General features: G+C 35.8%; 1 protein-coding gene across 19 annotated transcripts in view; it reads right to left on the bottom strand.

Moving 5' to 3' along the window:
• The window catches only part of HIVEP2 (HIVEP zinc finger 2), a 274,013-nt gene that overhangs the window by 221,592 nt on the left and 27,546 nt on the right, over positions 1 to 24,875 (bottom strand). For 8 of the 19 annotated variants that reach the window (XM_069077399.1, XM_069077397.1, XM_069077402.1 and 5 more), the window contains exon 2: positions 2,906 to 3,006. The exons of the other annotated variants lie outside the window; for them this stretch is intronic. The gene's annotated coding sequence lies outside the window, so the exon portion shown is untranslated. The remainder of the gene's footprint in view (positions 1 to 2,905; positions 3,007 to 24,875) is intronic. 19 annotated transcript variants of the gene reach the window in all.

The raw sequence follows: 24,875 nt of genomic DNA, 5'->3' as shown, positions 1-24,875 counted from the left end.
AGTGAACCCAAAACAATTTCATGACAGAACCAGGATATTGAATTGGGGTCCTCTTATAAGACATCCATTTAAGGAAGGACACTGAAAATGCTCAAGTGAAAACAGAAGGTGACAGCTAGGATAGTAAAGAGACTAGAATTTATGTTATATGAGGATTGGTTGAAAGATTTGGGTTTTTAGCTTGGAGGAGAGCACATGGTTAGGGATAGATGGGGAGAAGGATGATAGAATCACTATATTCTAGTATGTGAAGGACTGTCAACCTGCAAGATGCATTAGACTTAGTGTGTTTGTCCCTCAAAGGGCAGAATTAGGAGAAACAGATGAAAGTTGGATGAAAGAGGTAAATTTAAGCTCTAGGATTGGAAAAACTTCCTATTAAAGAGATCCATGAATATGATGGGTGACATTGCCTGTCACTGGAAGTCTATAAAGAAGAGTTCAATGACTCAAAGTCAGGCACACTTGCTTTTTTTGCAAATTTATATCCAAGTCTGAATTTTATTTTTAATCTAGCATGCAACAACAGAGATGGTCCTTTAATTTCAGTTTAGGTACAGAATAGATCTTCTGCCTCAAAAGTTGAATTTTCACACCCAAGTATTGTTTTAATATGACCAATACACAGGAGGAAGTTTATGAAAGTCACTCTGGGTAAATATAAACATATGACTTACAAATCTTTTATACCCATATTTAAATGGTGATCATGACCTTTGCTCTTCAATACCACCAAACCCCTACTTTAACTTCCATAATGGTTCGAAAAAAACCTTAGGTTTTAGAGAAACTCAGATTTAGAGAACCTTTTGGGTTTTGAAATAAGAGACAGAGAGACATGGCAGGGATGAAGTTTTGTAAAGCAGGAAACAGGGGAGTTGATGTTCAAGGTCAGATTCACAGGCAAGTTGGGCCTATAGATGAAGTGACCCAGAAATAAATTTAGATAGCAATCCCACACATTACCTGAAACTTCTTGTTTAATTTTGCATTTCCTGAAATTCTACCAGTTAGAAGTTCCTTTGTATTAACACTTTTTTTTAATGTAAATATTTCAGGAAAGATTAAAGGATATCAATTCTTCAGATGGTAATATAAATTAATTCAATTAGAATGCTTTCCTCCTAATATTTTGCAGCAATCTGTACTGGGAGAATGGCAATTCTGATTAAAAGGAAGAAGCATAGGTAATTTTGGAGCACCTGGGGAAAGATAGGTCATGTCTGAATGAAGTGGGAATGGGGACCACAGAGAGATTATGGTTGTAGTATGGCCTGAAATGCTTTAAGAAAAAAAAAAAAAAAAAACGAAGAAAAGGGGGCCAGGAAGTCATAAATGGATGTGAAAGAAAAAAGGAAAGATGTCAAAATTATATTTTGTCTCCTTCAGAATTTTGCTCACAGCTGACCTATGACACAGGGAGGATGAAGCAAAACTCTTTCTCCCTTTCTTTCTCTTCATTTCTCTTTTTCCTCCAAACCTAGAGTCTAAATTACTAGAACAACTACATTATGAGTTGAATAATTTGTTGCAGGCTAATCTGGAAACTTAATTATCATTTTTAGCATTGTTAACATGGTCAAAATGTATCCTGAGTTCAAAGTGACCAATTTACAAAATCAACTTTTGTAGCACAAACTGTTTACAAATTGTTGGCCATTTATACTAAGTCAGATGTGTAAGCTTTCCTTTCATTCTCTCAAAGACAAAAGTCACTTCATTAACAAGCTAGATAATGTTCAAGGACAAGCTCTCAGGAGCACAAAACTAATATGCTTGGATGGTAAGAATACAATATCAACAAAACACTTTTTTTTAAAAGGTGCCTAAATATGGGTTTTCCTAATATATGGAGCCCCTCTGTCTATCCTAATATAATATTCATTTTCTAAATTGGTATGCCTGCCAAAATGTCTATTTGGTTAATAGATTGGATCAGGGCTCCAGGAAAGCTATTATAGTCTATCAAAAGATGATTAAGCATATTAAAAATATGAATTCTGCATTGGTTATTCCAAAAAAAGACTTTCCAGACATGTGTATGCACTTGTGTGTGTGTATGTGTGTGTAGCCTGGGTTTTGAATCCCACTCTACTACCTACTACTACTAGAAGACTTTAGATAAGTAACATAGCAAGTTACTTAATAAGCTCTGTTTCCTCATCTGTAAAATGAGGGGATTGAACCAGATAACTAGCTCTGAATCTATGGTACTATCATAATATCATCCTGTTTCATCAGAGAATTGGATTTTCTGCCAAATTTTTTTTCATTTTAATCATTTTTCTACACATTCCTATAAACCATATTCTATATTTCCTGTCTTCTTCTAAAGACTATACCTTTTATAAATAGCATACTGAATATAATTTAACATTTTCATGGCTCATCATCATGAAATGAATTATTGTACTTTGTTACATGTGAATACATGGAACACTCAAAAACTTTTGAAACTAGTATCAGTTAGTTCCTGTACCTGTGGATCTTAGGGTGATGTGCCTTTGAGCTTTCTCTGTTTATTTTTCTATTTCATTCTCTATTTTCAAGCTATCAGTTATTGCTTCTTGTCCAAGTCAGTTGTGTCTACACCTAGTAGTGATACTTCCATTTTCTAATTTGTTTATCCTAAGCTAATGTGGGCTAGGATACTAGATAATAAAACCTGTTAGATTTGAGCCCAAAGTAATAATGAATAGGCTCTGTGTGAAGGTCAGAAGAGTGTTCCTGTGACTAAAATGCATGAACTTCATTCCGAAGCCTATTCTGAATGCCCAAAGACTTTTTACCATGATTCATGAATGACTAAGACTGGGCAGCTAGGTGAAACAGTAATAGAACACTGGACCTGGAGTCAGGAAGACTCATTTTCATGAGTTCAAGTATGACAAACATCATAAATTACCTTTTTTCTGTTCCAATTTAAGTTTTTCTCTCCATTCAAAATTGTGAACTATCAGCTTAATTATTTAGCATCAAGATATCTTCAAGTATCCAAAACGTAACCTGTGGGGGAAATACTTTATTATTTATTGATAATGTTTGAACCTAAATTTATGTGCCTAGAAATTGTCTAACTTGAAATCATATGTTATGCTGACCTTAGAGACCCTCCAGGGAAGTCAGAGCGCTTCTTTTGTGTTCCCCAATACCTTGTATTTTGACTCCACCCAAATTTTGTTGAATGTTTATATTTTGCCTGCTGATAAAGTTCTCAAACAACCTTACCTGGAAACTGCTCTTCTCCAGAAACTGCCCACCTACATGCTGGTCAACTAGTTGCTTGTCTTAAGCCCTTGTTTGAAGTCTATATAATGAAATTTTACAGAGACTAGAGAGGAAACCACACCTTTTTCAGGCTTTTCCAAAGGGAGAGTATTGTTAAGGATAAGAACATAATTGTGTCTATACATTCCAGGGACTCTCCGATCCATAATGGCAGCAATCATCATAGGCACTTGACAATTCAGAACATGACTTTACATAGGGGTATGCCTTTATAGCACATTCCTGTAATATTTCAGTACATGATAACTGAATAACTGCAATTATCTTGTTGTACCACTCTTACTTCAAGAACAATTACACTATTTTGCTGCTCAGTGGAGCTCATAGAGAGCAACTACATATATATTTAGCACTTCATAGCTCAGAACCAAAACCCAAGGTTTGCATCTTACAAATAACATTTTTTTTGACTCGGGCTCATGTAAAGGGTTTCACCTAGGATTATCAGAATATGATTTATCCCTAGAAAGCTACAAAAGAGGTGCAAGGGCCCTAATTCCTTTGTAAGCATTCAGGTTAACAATATATCAGATAGAGAATATTAAAAAATAAACCTTTAAAATAAGAAGGACTCAAGCTTGAACCCATAAACAATCAAATTAACACATTTCCCATCTCTAGAAAGTCCCTACTTTACCCAGAGACCTACTTAGTCCTCCAGGTTTATGGCCACATTGTGGTTTGGGCCACACACTCATGCAAATAGAAATCCCTCAGGGTTGCTAAAAAGTCAAACAACCCAACTCTTTTCAGTTAGGCCTGTAGAGACTTATACACACTTCTCTTGACTTATAGCAGTCCCTGGACTTCAGGGCCTACTGGAAGGGGAAAGAATTATGGGTTACTAGAGTCACTCCCCTCAGACCTACAAAGGACTAATCATTCAATGTACTAGGTGAAGAGCAAAATCCTGCTGCAGGGCATTGAGGGAGTACAGTGGATAGAGCACTGGGCCTGGGATAAGGAAGATCTGAGTTCAAATTCAGCCTCAGACACTTACTAGCCATGTGACCCTGGGCATGTAACTTAACTTTGTTTACCTCAGTCTCCTCCTGTAGAAAATGAAGTAGAAAAGGAAACAGCAAAATATTTCAGTATCTTTGCCAGGAAAACCTCAAATGGGGTCATGAACAGTTGGACATGACTAAAAATGACACAACAAAATCAAGGCTCTGTCCTTATGTGTCCTCAGTTCAGATTCCTACTTGGCACAGAAAGTCTGTTGATTCTGAAATCCTCCTGAAGGTCTATTAGCTATTTCATCCTTCTTCCCCCTATCATTCGGGCACTACTATTGCTTACTTGTGTGCAAGGTCCCAGATTAGCCAAAGAACTCCACAGCACCTCAATATTGCCTCCAACTGCTGCCATTTTATAGTTACATGGGTCTTTCTCTCTAGAAGTCAGTTCTATAAAGGTTCATAGACTTTCCCTGTAGAGAAATGAATATTTTACCTCCTAAATCTCTAAATTCTGGTTTTCTCCCATATCTCCAGTTCTGGTCTCCTTTCCCTTTCAAATTTCAAGTTCAGGAATATGGCTCAGATCTATGACTAGCCATATCTCAATCAATTTCAAATGTGCTGTTAATGGAATGCTTCAACTTTGTTCACTGCTAGAACAAAGGCATCATTGGGGTATCAGTGAGGAACAAATACAAGTTCTTGGCCCACCCTTGTACTTCTTACCTAGGAAATTTTTACACACTTCAGAAAGCATACACTATAAAATCAACTCAACAAACATTATACCCCTCAAAGATAAAAAAAACCTATCTTCTCTTAATCAGACCCAGTTCATAATAACCAAAAATTGGTGAATAATAAGGTATAACGTTTCTTTAGAGTGGTTTAGTAGAAGAAACACCACCAAGGCTTTAAATAAGAAGGCATGGATTTGAGACACAACTTTAAACCATTATCAACATCATCATCACCATCACATCATAGCTAACATTTATACAGAGCATTAAGGTTTGCAAATCACTTGACAAAATATTATCTTATTTTGTCCTCACAGCCCTGGAAGATAGGGACATCCTCACAACAACTTCAGAGACAGAAGTATTCTCACAACAACTCTAGAAGGTAGGTGCTATTAATATCCCCACTTTACAGATGAAGAAACTGAGGCAGGCAGAAGTTATTTGCCCAAGGTAACAGAACTAGTAAATGTCTGAGGCCAGATTTCAACTCAGATCTTCCTGACTTTAGGCCGAACGCTTTATCCACTGAGTCACCTAGCTGGATCATGTTAGCTGTGTTCTGATTCTTCTCCATCCTACCTATGTGACCTCACTTCTTATCTTTTAGTTTCCACTTTTTCATCTGTAAAAATACTTGTAAGACTTATCTCACAAGAAGCAGAATGGGGTAGTGGATCAGAAAGACCTGTGTCTGAATCCCAACTATGAAATATGCTACCTATGTTATCATGAGCAAGTCAAGATCTCTCAGTATCTCCAAGTAATTCTCTAATATCATAAAACACAAAAAATTGCTGATCTACATTGGTGGAGAGAGTTCCTTGCTGATTAAATCACAGCCCCATGCCAAAAACAAACAAAACAAAAGCACCTTACCTCAAAGGGTTTTTTGCAAAGCTCAAATAATTCATTGTAACACTTAAAATGCTCTATAAATGTCAACTGTGATTGTTATCTCTATGATCTTGGGCAAATTTTTTCACCTCTTCTGGCCTCAATTTACTCATCTAAATGTAAGGGTGAGGGTGGATTGAGTCAATAAATAAAATCACCCCCATTTAAAGTAACTGATGAGAAGCTAGCTCTTCAACCTTCATCAGATGAGAACACATTTCAATTTAACCAGAGTAGTGATCAGGGCCTAGATGCCTCCTGACAATCAAAAGCATTTCAACTAAGTGTAACAGAAAGTCTATTTGGATGGGGTAAGGGACTTAGTTATGCTCTGTAGGACTTATATAAAACCAATGGACTAGTTTGGAATCAGGAATTCAAGCATCTGGAGGCTTAATTAAGGAAGACTTCAGCAAAGCCATTGTGAAGAAATCATTTGGGGAAGGAGGAGAAGAACCTGAATCCCAATCCCAACTTTGGCCTTCACTCCAGTCTCTTCCGCCTTTTACTAAGGAAGATTCTTCAAACTTCAAAGGGTTTGGAGGATTTTGGATGTGCCATTGGTATCCTAGCAGAATTCCTGGAATAGCTGACTATATACCTCTAAAACTACAGCTGTAAGACAGCTTTTTAATGAAGAAAACAAGATCCAGGGCTCTACAAGAGTCTCAGAAGAGAAGTTAGACCAAGGAGAAAATCTTAAAGACTCTAGCAAATGGACTTCTAAGAGCTCTGAGTTATCCCCTTTGGATACATTCTCCGAGCTTGAGTCTACTTTCCCCTGGACTCCATATATACTGGTGGGATAGTGTGTCATGGTCTGGGGAGGATGTTTTGTGCCAACTATACCACTGTAGTAAATATCCATTTCTAAAAGCTAATTAAGAGTCAGGAGCCAACAGCAATGTCCAACGAACAATAGAAATATTGCCTTTAGGCATACCTTTAGACCCTGAAAGGAACATAGTAGTCTCCCTTTAGGAACCTGAACTGTCACTGATCATGAGTTTGATAGAGTAAGTTCAGAAGCAATATGTGCTATATATAAAAACTGAAGGGATTGGACTAGATAACCTCTGAGATCTCTTGTTCTAGATGTTATGGTCCAACTAGTGATCAAATGTTGGTTTGTCAGAGAGCAAGAGTTATTAAATAGAACATGTTGTGAAGTCTGATGAGAGAGGAGATACTTCTACAACTATAGCCGTAGGCATAAGGATCAGAGGAAGAAGAAACAGCCAAGCAGGAATATGTGATCATTACTAAGAAACCCAGTCCTAGACAGGAGATGTCATTTGTATTATGGCTTTGGAAGGAATCAAATTATTTTAGAAACTTGTCCAAAAATGTACTTAGCTGACACAAAGAAAAAAAAAAGTCTTGGGCTATTTTGCTTGCCTTGTCAAACCTCAACAGACACTACAAAGAGAAGGCAAGCCTCACATTTTTGTGAAATATTACAGAAGCCACAGTTCAATATGACCTAAAGAACAGATCTTTAGAGAACAAAGTCAGACTGGACAGTTCATCTTCTGAACTAGTCATTCAATCAGCTTACATCAATTTAATTCTTACTCATTTAGCGTCTTAAGTTAAAATCAACATCCTCCATAAAATCCATGTTATCTCAGAATTCAAAAAAGGACTCCTAACTTTTCACTGAAAATTACCCTTAGGAATAATATGTCACCAGACAACTTTTTAAAACTATTTTCATTCATTATATCATTTGGAAAATTTCAAAGAATCAAAGAATAGTGAAAGAAACATAAATGATCAATAACTATTTATGAAACAAGGAGAGAAATAAGAATTTGAGATGGCAAGAGTCAATACCTCAGAAAAACAAACCAGATATCTGAATAATGAAAAGGAAAAAAAGACAAAGGGGAGGAAGATATGTCACATCTGCTTGCCATTTATTTGTCAGTCTACTTCAGACTACCACTGTATTTTAGCTCAGCTCCCAAGTCACTGAAACTATTGGATACATTCCAACCTGCCTTGGAAGGTGGAGAAGCCACTGCTCAGTGCGGCCTTAGCACAGGGGGGAAAAAAGGTAGCTTTACAGGAAATGAAACCAGGCAGAAATAGTGACAGCAACTAAGAAGCAGGTGATGACAATCAGTGAGATTCATGATAAAGATTGGAGGGGATGCTGAGTGTGGCCTTCAGAGGAAATGAAATATAAAACTAGGTTTTAGAAGCAATTATTCTCCACGTAAAAAAGTTCCTCCATCTACACTATTTTCCTTCTTACATTCCTGGCCCAAACCCTGAGCCCCTTCACCCACCTTAACCCCTCCCTCTAGGTTCCATGGTTTATTTAATTAAAATTTTGGTTTAGTGAAAAGTGGCATGCCAACATATAGACCTTGATGTACAGATCAACAGTAAGTTTTGCATCTGCAAATAATTATTCTGCTCTGTTGCTTAACCACAGAGGTACTACCAGGAGCTAATACTATTATCTCACATATTTAGTACTTTGAGGAAGTCACTTTAAAGTGAACAAGTTCCTTATCTGCTATATTCATGATGCTTTAAAATCATAGCAATCTTAAGAGAGGGTCCTCACATTTTTAACTTCAAGGCGTATGTATACATAGTTATATGTATATATAGATATAGATCTACGAATCCATACACATATACACATACATATACTTTTAAAAACTATTTTCATTCATTATATCATTTGGAAAATTTCAAAGAATCAAAGAATAGTGAAAAGAAACAAATGATCAATAACTATTTATGAAACAAGGAGAGAAATAAGAATTTGAGATGGCAAGAGTCAATGTACTTATGTACACTATATTTGTGTGTGTGTGTGTGTTGTTAAAGAACACTGGTTAAAACATAACAAGTCAGCAACATTCAAGCCAAAAGGCTTCTTGTAGCCCACAAAAAATCATTACACATATGATGCCTCCTCTAAACAGAAGAACATTACTTGGCAAATGACTCTGCCTGGATCTTCCACCATACTTCAGTCTCCTGGAATCCTGGGTTCCTTTCAAAGCTCAGCTCAAGTATTACCTTCTACAGAAAATCTTTCCACAAATTGGATTTCTCATAAACATCTCAAATTCAACATATCCAAAACAAAACTTATTCCAGTTCAAACCCTCAAGGCACCACCATTCTTAGAGTCATCTAGGCTCAAAATCTCAATATTAACCTTGACTCATCACTCTCACTAACTCCACATAGCTAAGCTGTTGCCAAAGCTTGTCGTTTCCACCTTTACAACATCTCTCCCATACTTCTTTTCTCCACTTATGTGGCCTTGTTCAGGCCTTCACTACCTCTCAGATGCTGGTTTGTCTCTGCCTCAAATCTCTCCCCACTCCAATCCATCCTCCACTTAGCTGCTAAAATCATTTTCCTAAAGCACAGATTTAAACATGTAACCTCCCCTATTAGATAGCCATTAGTGACTCCCTATCACATCCAAGATCCAATATAAAATCCACCACTTGGCATTTAAAACTCTTCACGTTGGCCCCTTCCTACATTTCCAGTCATCTTACAACTGGCTTGCTTTCAGGTACTCTATGACCTGGCTCTACTGTCTGACTTGCTGGCCCTGAGACTTGTTGACCCTCCAGCCCTCTTCTCCCTGACTTTGCCCTGACTGTCCCCTTGGTCTGGCATGCTCTCCCTCTTCAACTCTCCCTTTTAAGTTTCCCTGGCTTCCTTCAAGTCTCAACTCAAATTCCATATTCAGCTGAAGGCCTTTCCTTGTCCTCCCATTTATCAGTGCCTCCCACTCTTGAGATTATCTTTCATCTACTCTGTATATAGCTGGTACATACCTAGTTACTGACTTTTTATTTTCCCCCATTATGATGTGAATTAATTTAGATTAGAGATTATTTTTACCTGCCTTTGTAATAAAAGTACTAGTCCAGTGCCTCACACTAAGTGCTTAATAAATGATTTTTGGTTCAGTGATTGATTCTATGATGCATCACTACCAAAGGTTATTCTCCCATCATATCACAACATCTCATTTTCAAAATGGATGTATACACTGAAGGTAGAATCCAAACATAGTCCTAATTATTCTGACATAGGACAAAGACTATATACACATAGAGCTTTAAAATAAATATATAATAGGTCTGTATTCCTAATTCATTCTTATCTATAAATGTCAGTTATATCAATACTATAGATGAAATAACCTTTATGAAAAACATCAATCATTCATCTTATATTGTCAAAATGAAGCATAAGATTAGCAATCCTATAGCAGATATATTCCACTTTCCAAATTTCCTCCAACATTTCCTGTGTAAAGAATTAAGAACTGTTAGAAATAAAAAAGATAGACTGGGATATCATCATCACTAATTCTCACAGAAAAGATTTATATATATTGTATTATGTAATTAGCACATATCTGACCACAGTGCCATAAACACATGAGCTCTTAATTGAGAATCAATGTACTCTTTAGTGATAACAACAAATAAAAATTTAACTCATCACTCCTAAAATGTGAGGAAAATATAATGTTGCCTGTGTTGCTTTATTAAATGAAGTATTTAAATTTTTTTTTAAAAGTTTCAAATGAGGTGTGTAGTTGAGGAGGCACAGTATATTAATCCCAAACTCTGAACCCAGCTGTACAAGGGTAGTCAGAGATAAGGACTATAAGGCTGAGCGATATCCTAAATCCAGTCAGAATATACATGCCATGTAAACAAACACTACTATTCAAGCAGTCATCTTATTTGAGATTGCTTTCCACATCCTTAAGGATCTGAAAAAATTCTAATATGAATAATACTAACAATGCAATGCAACCACTCCTCATTTAAAAAAAATTAATGCAAAGTTGAAAATACAAGAAGATCCAGAGAATTTTCACATGGGCTCTGCATGTTCTGCTGCCTTCTGGCTATCCTGTTGTGTCTACACCCCACTGTTCCTCATACCTCTTTCTTCGGGTTTTAATTTTGATGACATTAAGAAAAAAAGTATGAAAGCATTAATAAAGTATGGGTATATCTTAGCTATGACAACATTCTTCATGTGTGCAATAGCTTTTCCATTCTGGAGAACTATATCTGTTTTAGGAAAATGATCTTCCCAAGATTCATACATGGGGCCATGGCTAACTCATCTGTTTTAAACCTGATATGCTGGAATACAGCTGTCAAAACCAAATATTTCAAATTATTTTTAACCAACAAATTATACATAAGACTCTAACTTTAAGATGACTTAAGGGAAGTAGTTGATAGCCATGAAGGTGACTTGATAGGAAGCAAATGAATGAAATAAAGCTTTTTATTGATATAAATGGTTTTTCCTCTGATGTAAAAAGAGGAATAAATGCTGATAGACATAATTCATTTCCAATGAAATGAAAATCATTTAATGGTCTACGAGTAATTTAACATTAATATAGTCAGAGTTACCAGAATAAATATCATTCCTATCTCTTAATTTGAAATGTATAGTCAAATACATATATGTATTATAGATTAGATTCTTATTTGTACTATTTTGATTTAAATGTTTTATAACGTCCAAGGTTTCCTTCTGACTCTTCTACTTTACTTATTACTTGCATCATAGCATTCTTATTCATTCATCTACATTCAACACTGCCGACACAAGCAAACAATTACTGAAAATTAACAAGCATTACCACTAATTATCCTTTATGTCAAACTGCAATGTAAGCATGTTTTGCATTATTTTCTTTCTATAGCTGCCTTCAATACTACCTGGATTTTATACTGAGTCCACCACTCCACTTTAAATGTCTAATAATCAATTTTACCTGCCAGCTACTTGGCTATTACTCAGTGGGTACGGGGCCTGCAAATGACCTGCTCATCACACTAGTCACTGACTGTCATTCTTAAATATATAGATAAGCTTAAACAATCCTTTCTATGAAATTCTCTTCAACTACTATAATTTGTGTTCTGTCTGAACCGCTTCCTTCTTAGTCACAGGTAGAAAGAAATATAGGCTGCCTATCTACAAGATGCCAAAACACCTAATTGAGTCAGTCAAAATTCAGTTCAATTAGTGAAAAGTTAAATCACATAAGCCCTCCCAAGTGTTTTATATTAAATGTGATTGTCAAAAAACTAAAAATTTTCACTTTCTCAGTAAGTTTTCATGATATCTCATTAACCGAGACCATAATCATATTTCCTCAATCTTTAGGGATAGGTAGCAGATAGAGCCTAAGAAAATGAGGGCTCACTATAATTCTTCCTAAAACCTACACGGATAACTCATTCCCTCTGACCCCAAAAAGGGATGGTTCTTTTGAACACAACTGCTTGGCACAGAAGGGAGTTTTAAATTGAGATTCATTCACTATCATTAATATACAAAATATACTATATTGGTATCCTCTTTTCCTACCCCACTGCTCATCTCAACCCTATTGAACTATATGACTTTCAAAGCAATACATTTTACCAACATTTTACATATAGACTAGCAAGATAATTCAATTTCTTTTTTAATAGCATTTTTCTTATACAAGAACCTGATGATTTTAAATCCTTGATGAATTTAAATTTACATCTATCATGACTATTTCTTAATGGCATTAAGAATTTTTTTTTAATTATTTCACTTCCCTGTCAGTCAAAAATCAACCAGCAAAAAATGTTCATTTCCTACAAAAGCAGAATTTTCTCTCAAAATAATCATCATCTCAGAAGTCAAAAGACAGTACAATCGTAGAACCATAGAGCTAGGAGAACTTAGAGACCATCTAGTCCTACCATCTAATTTTACAGATAAGGGAAATGAGGTCCAAGGAAGTCAAGGGATTCCCAATATCACAAGGGAAATAAATAGAAGGCCATCTGACTTCAAAGCCAGTTTTTTTTTTCATCTGATTGATACTATCTTCTCTTGGTTAGAGACACTATTTTCTCTTCTACGGGTAAAAAGGAAAAAAAATTAAAATAGATTTTAAAGGTCATGTTAACTTTAAAATGCAACTTTTAAAAAGACAAAAAATCCTAAAGCTTTTATATTAAGGAAAATTAGTCTCTCATTAGCTGATTTATTCTGGTAATTGTAACAGCACTTGTTATTTATAGACCTTTTGGCATGCACAGATGACCATATTTCTTTTATCATCACTCCCACCCCATGATGCAGGTATTACATGCCTAATTTACATAATTGGAAGCCTAAGGTTATGAAGTAGTATCCAAAAAGAGAACAAAGAAATCAGGAATCCAAGATTATTGCTCCTTCTTACACTCTATGATGCTCTTTTGGTACTGCTATATCTTGGGATTATCTAATTCATAACTTTTTTTTTGCTTTTTGGAGGGCAATTGGGGTTAAGTGACTTGCCCAAGGTCACACAGCTAGTTTTGTGTATGTGTGCGCGCGCGCGTGCGTGTGTGTGTGTGTGTGTGTGTGTGTGTGTGTGTGTGTGTGTGTGTGTAGTCTGAGGCCGGATTTCAACTCAGGTCCTCCTAACTCCAGGGCTTCTATTCACTGCACCACCTAGCCGCCCCTAATTCATAACTTTTAAAGCTGGTACTAGTACATGGCCTCACTATCTAGATCTGCATCACACCATGAATGGCTCACTGCTTTAGTGTACAATGCTGTTAATGTTCCTGCCATTTCAATTGCCATACAGTAGGTTTAAATCACAGATATTTACCTCTGCAAGTCCCTATGACACTTTTTCAAATCACTTCAGTAAGGAACTTCTCTGCAATATTTGCAACTGTCAAGGAACAATTCCAATGATGTTTATGTTTGGTTTTGGCTGGATCTGAGGGCCTGTAATTTCATTGATCTGGAGAACTCCCTTTACTAATGCCTATCTACAGCTTATGGTCTTAAAGAACTTTCTGGGGAACTGAAAAGTTAAATGACTTGCCCAGGGTCACTCAAAGGATATGTGTAAAATGCAGAACATGAACTCAGGTCCTTCTGACTTTGAGGCTAGTTCTCTATCTGCTACATCATATGGCATCTTAGTCATGTTCATTGTAAAATTTAAGAATTAGTCACCAGGGCAAGTATTGATAGTGAAATAAGGGTAGTAGATATATAATCTATATCAAATTGCTTGTCTTCTCAATAAAAAGCATTGGGGAGGAGGAAGGGGGGAAATTTGAAACTCAAAGCTTTTTAAATGAATTTTCAAAATTATTTTTACATGTAACTGGGAGAAAATAAAATACTAAAAAAAAAAAAAAAAAGAAAGAAGGGTAGAGATATTGGTTGGGAAAACCAAAGGGCATTATAGCAGTAGTGAGGTAAGAGGTCAAATTATAGCTGTATTGGACTGCATCAAAAAGAACCTTATTTCTAATGTGAAGCGTATCATATCTACCATACCAATCCTGGATTGAAAAATCAGGGGGAAGAGTACATAGCCTTCTCCAGTCATTTCATCTAACAACTCTTACATTAGAAATGTCTTCAATATGTCTAATTTAAATGACTTTTGCAATACTTAAGTCCATTTCTTTCATTTAGTTCTCAATCACAGTTCTCATTAAGACTATTCTAAAATGTAGAAAAACGGTTAATAATTTATCCTCTTTATCTGCAAGCTAAGTAATCCCAGTTCCTTTATAACCCTTCTTCCCAGATGCTCTTCCCCCCATCCATTATTTTCTATATACAAGAAAACTTTGTGATAAAACAGATAATAAATGTACCATATATTATATTACTAGGACTATATGACCCTAGGTGTGTCACTTAACCACTAAGTACCCCCAGGCAACTAATATTATAAATTGCAGAATAGTTGTCAATCTGAATTAGTAAAGAGATTTTCTTCTCCAGTATTTCCTTAAACTGATCAAATCACAAGTTTATATTAAATAAATAAAAATTTAAATTTAAAATCTTGTATTTGTTTGTGTACATGTTTTATTTCCCCTCTAGAATGCAAATTCCATGAAGGCAGAAGTTAGTTCACTCTTTGCATTTGCTTCCCCAATGCTAAGGACTTGACAAATAATGATTACATCAAGTCAACTATTTGTTGGATGTAATTCCTGGCATCACTGAAATAATACCATTTACAAAGCTATTGTAAGACCATATATGTACTATATGTAAGACACATGTACTCGAGAAAATGACTTGAATCAAAACTTAATTTGACCAAAATTCAGAAATCATAGGGTTGGGAACTTTTAAAAATATCTTGGGAATTTTTTAGTATTACAAAGAGTCAAGTCCCATCTCACTAGGACAGTGTTCTGCCTTCTACTTCAAACTTTCATAATGGTATGGACCTACTGTCCCCCTCAATAGAACTGAGATGACTGAGACTTTTTACTGTATCAATCATATGTGGAAACTGGATATGAACAATTCCTAGACACCTCTGTTGAATCAAAGATACGAATTAGGAGTGGAAAGTCCTTAGTCACTTTGGAAGTAATTAAATGCTTTGAGCCTTAGGACAAGATAAGAAGGTGAAATATAGGGTGTGCATTGGGATTTGTTGAAAAGATTCTGCCATGCTTGGTGAGTCTTTAGATAAAATAGCTAGACAATTTAGAATCTAGAATTCCATAGCAGGCCAGCCTGGTGTTCAAATCTGGTCTCAGACACTTACTAGCTGTGTGACCCTTGGCAAACATATTTAGCCCTCTTTGCCTCAGTTTCCTCATCTGTAAAATGAGCTGGAGAAGGAAATGGCAAATCATTCCAATATTTTTGCCAGGAAAATCCCAAATACAGTTGCAAAGAGTAAGACACAACTGAAAAACGAACAAAAGTCAAGCCCTAAAGAAGAAATATCTTGAGAGAAGAAAGGGAATCTCTGTCTACTCCCTCCCTTCTCTGACCAAAGGATGATAGTATGAATTTTGAAATGTCAGAAGATTTAGATTTCCATTGGTATTATAAGGGAGTCTACAGAATAGCATTAGCTGAGGGAATGTCTACTTGGACAGCTGAAGTCAAACAAGACATGCTTCTTCAGGCATCTTCAGGACTCTGCAAAGAGTACAGCAGAAAGCTTCACGTAAAGGAATCTTCAAGAGCACTGAAGGGAGAAAAGGATTTCAGTCATCAGGATCTGTGAGGTTAGCCCTTGTCTGCCTCAAGCCCTCTAAGCCTGAGCTCACTTTCTTCTGGATTTTGAATGTACTTGGAAGAGCGTGTGTCTGAGATTTTGAAGGAGAATATTTTATACCAACTGTTATTACTATACCACTGTTGTAAATACCTCTAATTAAGAGTTCATTAGCTTCTAACTGGCTAATTAATGTCAACTCATAATCAATGGGGAGTACATCATTGGGGGCTAATGAGCAACAGTATTAGAAAAATAACCCACAATCCCTTAGAACCCCAAGGGGTGCATCGGCCAGTCACCCTTGCAGGAGACAACCTGCCAGTGTGAATGAAACAGGACAATAATCTCACAACCTGGACCATACTTGTACTATGTTTGGGCACAGGCCCAAAACCAATACTAAAAAGAAGACTCCCAATGGAAGCACCAATTAGTTTCAGGCAGCTGTTAGAAAGCCCTCTGATATACATGTAAAATAACTCAGTCTAAATATTCTAATACCTGATAGGATCACGGAATTGGGTGTTTTTTTGTTTTAAGTTAGAAAATTTCAGTTTAAAAAGAGTAGTATTATTTTTTTAATGAAACAGTTGTATCACAGAAAACCAAAGTTGGAAGCAACTCCTGAGATTATCTAGCCCAATTTACACCTGACCATGCATCGGCAACCACACTGGCATACCCAGGATGGCTGCTAGCACAGGTTCTTAGATCTGCTTTACTAGGAAAGATAGCTATTTAAGGGATCAACAATCTTTTTTAATTACATTGACTAGTTCAGGGGAAAAGTCAACACCCTGAACTTCATAGAAAATACAAGCAGACCAATAGACAAGGTTGACTGCCTGAATCAAAGCAATATTGCTATATACTTTACATACATCCCTGGATCAAGGGAGCCTTTACATCTGAACAGTCAGAGAGTTCTGAACATAGGGCCACTCAGAATCTCGAACAGCAAACTATCAACTCTGAGTATGTGTGTGTGTGTGTGTGTGTGTGTGTGTGTGTGTGTGTGTGTGTGTGTGTGTGTGTGTGTGTGTGTGTGTGTGTATATATATATATATATATATACACATATATACTTCTCAGAGGCAGAAGGCATCACAACCCAGTGACTCAGTGTCTAATGAGAAATTAGCAAAAGGTGTGAAAGCCTCCCCTAAGCAAACTTCCCTTAATGGGCTTCACATGAAGCCTATTAATGAGCAGGGAAGATTTTATATCCCATTAACATTACAGACCACAAAAGAGTTCTAACATATCCCCAACAACTGGTTATTCAGCCATGAAGGGGTAATGAACTATGTCCCAAGGAACACTCTCCACTTTGAGGAAATTCTAATTGCTAGGAAGTCTTTTTAAAAATTAAACCAAAATCTGCTACTTTCCTCCATTCCTCTTAGTTTGCCCTCTGAGGCAAAGCAAAACAAACTTAATCCTTCTTTGACATGACAGCCTTTCAAGGTTATGCATGTATTTCATTTCCTAGTTAAAAATGAAGAGGGTTCAAAGAACAGCAGTGAAAGAGTAATTAAAAGAGTAAAACATAGGCACTTCTAAGAACATCTAACGACATTGGAATTGTTTCTTCTGGAGAAAAGACAAGAGATGATTTAATATTTGACTGTACTAAAGTATAGCTTTAGTTTCCAAATGCTGAATATAGCAAAATGCACTTGGGATCTAGAAAGACATGGGTTTGAACCCTAGGCCGTTATTTTACTAGTTGCATGATCCTGGAGAAGTTACTAAGCCTAAGTTTCATCTGCAAAAACAGGAGTAATATTAGTATTTGCCTCACAGATGTATTGTGGAATCAAATAAGATAAAATGTAAAGCACTGAACTAATTTATTAGTTATTTATTATTTAAAGCACCAAATAAATTATTGTCACAAATTGTGCTTAGAGAGTGCTAAAGAAGAAGAAATTTGGTACTACACACACAAAAAGTTTATTTTTACATAAGGATAAACTTATTGACAGAAAATGTGTTTAATATCTCTTTATCCTTCTACCCTATCCAGACAAGCCTATCTCTCTCAACCCTTTTTCTGCAAAAATTCTTGAAAAATTTGTACCAATTCTCGCTTACCATCCACTCTCTCCTCAATTCTTTGTAATCTGGTTTACACCTATGCCTCTCTACTAAAACTATTCTCCCCAAAATTACTAGTGACAGCTCTCTTCTTTGACCCTTCTACATCATGACACTGTTGACCATATCCCTTGCTGGATACTTCTTCTCCCTTGACTTTCAATGATACCACATTCTCCTGTTCTTCTCCTATCTCTCCAACCACTCTTTATCTCCTTAAGTGGTTCTCTATGCATTTCTTTATGACCTTAATAGGATGTGTCCTCAAAGTCTGTTCTTGGCTGTCTTCTGTTTTGTTTTGTTTTTCCCTCAACACTCTCTCCTTGGCAATCTCATTCATTCCTTCAGCTTTGACTATCAAATATATATGGGTGACTCCTAAATTTATATGACTAGCTTGGACCTTTTTATTTTGTACTCCAGATCCATCAAGATGTCCCACCACTAGTCCAAACTCAATGTGTCTAAAACTCCTGATTTTACTAAATCTACCAATGGCTCTACTATTTATCACTCTTAGGTCTTAGAATTCTTACAAATATCTTTGACTCCTCTTTCTTCCTCACCTCATATTTAATTGGTTATTAATTCTGTTTATGAGTATCATTCCCATCTGTCCTGTTCCCATTACCATTCTAGACCAAGTTCTTCATTACTACCTACGTCCTAACCAATCTTCCTGCCTCTACTTCTTCCCCCTCCATGCACATTCTACTGCCACATTAATCTTCCTCATGAATAAATCTGGTCCTAAATCTGGTCATTTCTATGCTCAAGAACTTAAGTGACTCCCCATCATTTATTAGGTAAGGTTTAAGTACCTTTGCCTAGTATTGAAGGCCTTCTACCATCTGATACTTTTAGAGACTTTTTTATAGACTTTATTTTATAGACTCTCCTACAAATGCCCAATGCTCCAGCAAAATTTAATTTACTATCCCTCCAAGGTGCCATATTCTTTGACTTCCATGACTTCCTTTACTTCCCTGTGCTTGGAATGTTCTTCCTCCTCTTCTTGGCCTGTTGGATTTTTTCCCATCCTAGAAAGCTCAACTCAAATGCTGCTACTTCTAGGAAGCTTCTTAAACCAGTCACTAAAGACTTTTCCCCTAAGACATAAGTTGTCTTTCACTTCTTTAATGCACTCATGCTAATTATCTGTAAATGTGTTTTATTTCCTTACTAAACTATAAGCTCTATGAAGGCAGGGATAGATTCTTTCATAAACTCTTTATCTCCTACATAAAGCTTCCATAGTGCTTTGCTGCATATTTCCCTGTGTAGTGTCTCCCCCAATATAATGTGAGTTCCTTGAGACAAGAGATTGTCTAACTTCTCTATTTGTATCCCCAGTTCCCAGCACAGTACTTTGTATATAGAAGGTGCTTAATAAATGTATCATCCATTCTTCATAGAGGTACTCTTAAAATTTTTACTGAATTAAATAACACCTACATAAGGTTTACAAAGGGGTTTTCTTTACAACTCTGCAGTATAACCACTAGCTGACTGTACTCTCCTACAAAAATATAATATTGTGCTTCCCCATCCAATTCTGTTATGATCCCTGAATAGCAGGTACATATTTAATATATTTTTTTTCTGTTTCCTTCACCTTTGTACATATAATGTAAGCATGTCACTTGCCAAGGTTACAGCTTTATTGAGGTAGCTAGTTAGTTGGGATAATGAACCCCTAAATCTGAAAGAGTTTTAGAAAGACTTTTATTAAGACATTTGGCAAAGGAAAGACCCAGAAAAACATGTGACTCTTCCCTCTCCCTGGTCTAGGTAAAGTTCACATTATATACAGACAAGACTTAAGGATATTTGTCTGGTCTCACATAGATAGCAGATAGTCTCCAAAGGTCAGTTTGAGAAGTATATCAGCAGGTAAATTAATCTAGTTTGGGGAACCCAAAACATCAGCTTTGGGTGGACCCAAAACAAGACCTAAGCAGACTCAAAACAAGCACTGGGTGGGACACAAGCATTCCTTACAACCACCTGTCCCTCCACTTCACCCCCAGTGTTTCCAAGGTCAATCTGACCTCTATGGTAAACTTTTAGGTTAGACAACTTTTCTAGCCAAATAAAGTTAGGTTCAAACAATGTTAATAATAAAATATTTTTACACATATTACAAATATTATCCCTGTTTTACAGTTGAAGAAACTAAGACTTCTAGAAGTTAAATAATTGGCTCCAGGGTCTTCTAGCTCAGAAGTGAACCAAGGTTCACTGTCAGGTCTTACTCCAAAATAAATTATTTTTCTACCATGACATTTTCTCTATTAATATACTATATTACCAGTTTTGATTAATAATAATAATAATATCTAACATTTGTACATTGTTTATTGTGTACCAGGAACTGTGCTAAGTGACTTAACTATTATCTCATTTGATCCTCACAACAAACCTGAGAGTTAGGATAATAATATATTATTATCCCCATTTTATAGATGAAGAAACTAAGGCAAACAAAGATTAAGTGACTTGACAAGGGTCATACAGCTAGTGTGTGATTCTAAGATGTGTATCCCTGGAAACCTTTAAAAAATAGGTTTTTAAGTAGTATCACTCTGGGGGCAGCTAGGTGGCGCAGTGAATAGAGCACCAGGCCTGGAGTCAGAAGGATCTGCATTCAAATATGACCTCAGACACTTTACACAATTACTAGTCCTGTGACTTTGGGCAAGTCAACCCCAATTGCCTTCCAAAAAAAAAAAGCAAAAGAAGTATCACTCTTGGCCATTTTAATTATTTGCATGTCTAAAGGCAGAAGACCTCTGAAAGTTCTTTCCAACAGCAGGACTTCACAATGTTTTATATATTAGTAAAACTAATTTTTATACAATATTCAACCTTAGAACATTCATTGGAGTCACAATCGTGAATAATGACAATAATATAATGTTGATAATAATGAATATTCCACCAACTAGTACTCCATTATCAAAAAGTATAGAAACAAAAAATTTACCCTAGAAATTACAAAATGAGGAAATTTTAATTTAGTCAAAATATTTGACAATATTGTGTAGATTTCTTCAGGTTCCTACATTCTCTTTGAAATTTATCTATTCATCATAAGCCTACTAGGGAAATGGGGTCACACTTATCACTTTCAAATATTCAGCATAAAAAAAAATTTTTTTAAACAAACAAAAAAATCTGTATATCTCAGTCCACTCAGGTTCCCTGTATTGAACTAAGTGAATACTTTGTAAAGTAGGTCCCAAATAATGAAAATAGATTCTAAAAGATGATCCCTGGAAATGGCTGGTGCACCTCTAACTAGTTAAGTAATTCACTCCATCCTGGCCAGGAGGCCTACTCTTATACTCATTCTGACCCTGATGGGGTAAATAATAAGAATTGCGAACTACATATTGTGGATAGGGAAGCAAGGCTTAAATCCAACAAATCCCTCATCACAATAAAAATGAAGTCCATTGCCCTACAGTCAAGAGTCCAATTAGTACATAGTAACCACCTTCTCAAAGATTCAAAATAGACAATCTTAAAGACAAAATGACCAGAAGACAATATTAAAGACAACAGCATTAATGACAAAGATGCAAGAGAGCCTTCAAATTCATAGGACACCAGATGTCTGGGCCAAACCCTGTTAATTCCAGACATCTCTCTTGCATTTAAAAGCCACTGAAATAATAACGTTTTATTATTTATCTTTATCTATGACAAAACTGTGTCTAAGATAAATTATACTTGAGAAATGTAAGCATATGAAAACACCACAGCTTCCATGAGGAAAAATTTAAAACTATAACAATTTAATTCATAGTCCAAGACTTATAGGTATTTAAATTTTGTCCAGTTTGACATATTTCTAGGCCTTTCCTACGAAGAATACAAACTTCTCTCCCTAGATATAGGAGATAGCCTAACTTAATCTAAACTAAGAAAGTCTGTGTTAGTATTAAGATGAAAAGTTTCTGCAAAGTAAGAACAAGAATAAAATGCCATTTACTTGGTAGTGGCATTAAATGACCCCTCAACAATGTCCAAGAACCTATGAAGCTTTCTGGCACTTGAGGTGCTTTCTTTGAGCTGAAATTATATATTTTTTTTTATTGTGGCTGTCAAGAATTAAAGGGTTTGCAAAATAGGATGCTAATCCCCAATCTCAAGCTTAATTAATATTTGTAATTCTACTTATCACCTCAAATGAGGTGCTATAGATAAGTAGAGAAGATTATTACTATTATAGGTCTGAATGAATTGATCTTACTATTAAAAGTTATTAAATTTAAAAAAAACTATGATAATAACTATTTTCTAGTTGGGTAGGCTAAATCTCAAAGCAATAAAAATCACCTATCATTTGCTATTAAGGGTGTGCAGAGTAGAATATAGCTTAGTAGAAGCTAGGGGGCCTAATAGAGTACTAGACCTAGAGTCAGGAAGATGAATTCAAGTACATTCTGAGGCCCTTTATTCTGGGCAAGTCACTGAACTGTTCTCAGTCTCAATTTCCTAATCTGTAGAATAGGAATAATAATAGCACCTCCCCTCCCCCACCCTTGAGTCATTGTGAGGATAAAATGAGACAATATTTTAAAGTAATTTGCAAACATTAAAGCACTACATAAATGCTAGTTATTAGTAGTATCATGATATAATTTGTATGTATATATATATATAATTTTAGTGGGGACAATGATTTAACCATGTCTTATCTACCAAATGCATTTAATAACTGCCTTGTTACAATGGCATTCTATCATATTTGAAATGACCCACAAAGAGGAGAGCTGAACTTTTTTTTCTGAACTTCTAGCTGTATTTTGAATATTTGCACTTATATATTCTGGATTAAAATAAAAGAACAAAGGTACTTTCATATTAGTACCATTGGATGAGGCTCTGAGGATCAAAGAGAATAATGGTATTGTAATTTGTCAAAGAAAAAACTATTAAAGAAAGGTTTAATTTTTAAATCGATACCTCTTTATGCACTCAAATAACCTTTAATTTCCTTATTACATAAACCAGCTGTTAGGTTTCCTAAGTGAAATAACATAGTACTAGATACATGTCTAATAACCCGATGGGGATTTTTTTCAAAGAGAAATATGTAGGTAATAATTATAGGTGCATAGAAGGCCAACAACTTAATTCATTATTCTGATTAGCTTAAACAAGCAAAAACAGACATTTTTTAAAACTACATTTAATGCTTTCTAATTTAGAGCAATTTTGTGATTGGAAACATGGAATACATTAACTAATCCAAAGTTTGAATCTTTTGGAAACTTTCTATGTAAAAGTCTTTAGTGTTGCAGCCTTAATAGTTCTCCCAGTAAACTTTGGTGTTTTGACTATGCAATCAAAAGAAACTATGAACAATATGCAATTCCAAAGTCTATCCATGAATCAACAAGAAAACTAATCATAAACATTATTTCCATGCTATTACTCTTCCTTATCATGCTTGAAAGCATGCATACCATGCAAGATTCATGTTGTTAAAATATACTAAAAAAAAAACCAAACCACTATGCATTTATTCTGATGGGCAATGTGAAAAGCGAATAAGAAATTAAGACTTTAAAAAGGTTATACTAAAACTACTTTTCTTCTAATTTAAAAAATCTGCCTAGAGCAAAAAAGTAATACCCCAAATTCACCTTTAAACCAAAAAGATTCACATTGCTTTATTCTCATATTCATGAGAACAATAATAATTTCATTAGTAATTTTTAAATAGCCATTTTCTAAGTAATATAGGTAACAAATAAAACACTGAATACTATGCTCCATTTACTCTTAAAATTTGTTTTGCTTCAATGCTTTAGATGACTTGGATAAAGCAAAATCCTGCTTCCACATATAAGAGCATGCTTGTGCTTTACAATAAACATCCTTATTCATTTCTCTGTTTCTGCAACATAATTTAAAAAAAAAAAAAAGCAGCAGCAAGGTTTAAACAAGATGTTTCCTGTTGGTGCTCTGTGAAAAAGCAAGATTCTGTATTCCATCGAGGAAAAGAAATCATCTCGGCCTTCCATATCCAGCATTATTCAGCACTATTTGGCCCACATTTCAGGAACCCTTCGATGCTTTATGCCCACCTGACAGTATGTCCTCTATATTATGCAAGTGATGAAGTCTCCCCAAGGCAAATTATCACCCAACCATCCTGGTCTTTTCAGCACAGCTGTATCCACTGACATGCTCTGCAAAGTGAGCCATTGCAATATAACTGTATTCCCCCTCTCTATCACTTCTCCCAGAGGGGGGAAAAAATCATATTTCTCGCATCACTGCTAAAGCACAGCAATAAGCAGCTGATTGGCTGGCTGGGCTAGAAGGAAACATCAATCAGAGGCCTGGGCCAGCACTGGTTCACTCACTGCAGACCTGAAACTAGGTCTCAGCCGGTTCTTACTGCAGAAGTGGAAAAAAAAAAAAAAGCATTACTTTCTCAGAGCAGGAAGAAGAGGAGGCCGTGAGCATTTCCTGTTGTGCAGTTGAAACAAGCAAAGACGTCATTACATTCACACTCCCTCGGGGTGTCAGCAGACTGAGGGCCAAAGTTCAGTCATTTCCAAAGCGAAGAAAAAAAGGGTTTTATGCCTTTAAAAAAAATGCTTTCCTCAGAAAACATTCTCACCACTTCAGTTTCAGAAGCCAGAACTGCACAAGCCTTGTAATGCGACAGATACCTACATTTGCATGGGATAGGAACAGTTTTTCAGACTTCAGGAAACCTTATCTTGGCAACACCCTGGCATTATGAAAATTCACTGAGTTCTTACTATCTTTTTTATTTTTGCATCTCAGTAAGATGGA

Source organism: Petaurus breviceps, unplaced genomic scaffold, assembly GCF_028583685.1.
Source record: "Petaurus breviceps papuanus isolate PSGF00001 unplaced genomic scaffold, PetGlider_PUasm1.0 90977, whole genome shotgun sequence".
Taxonomy (NCBI): Eukaryota; Metazoa; Chordata; class Mammalia; order Diprotodontia; family Petauridae; genus Petaurus; species Petaurus breviceps.
The sequence above is the reverse complement of the archived record's forward strand: the minus strand, read 5'-3'. Positions and strand labels throughout refer to the sequence as shown.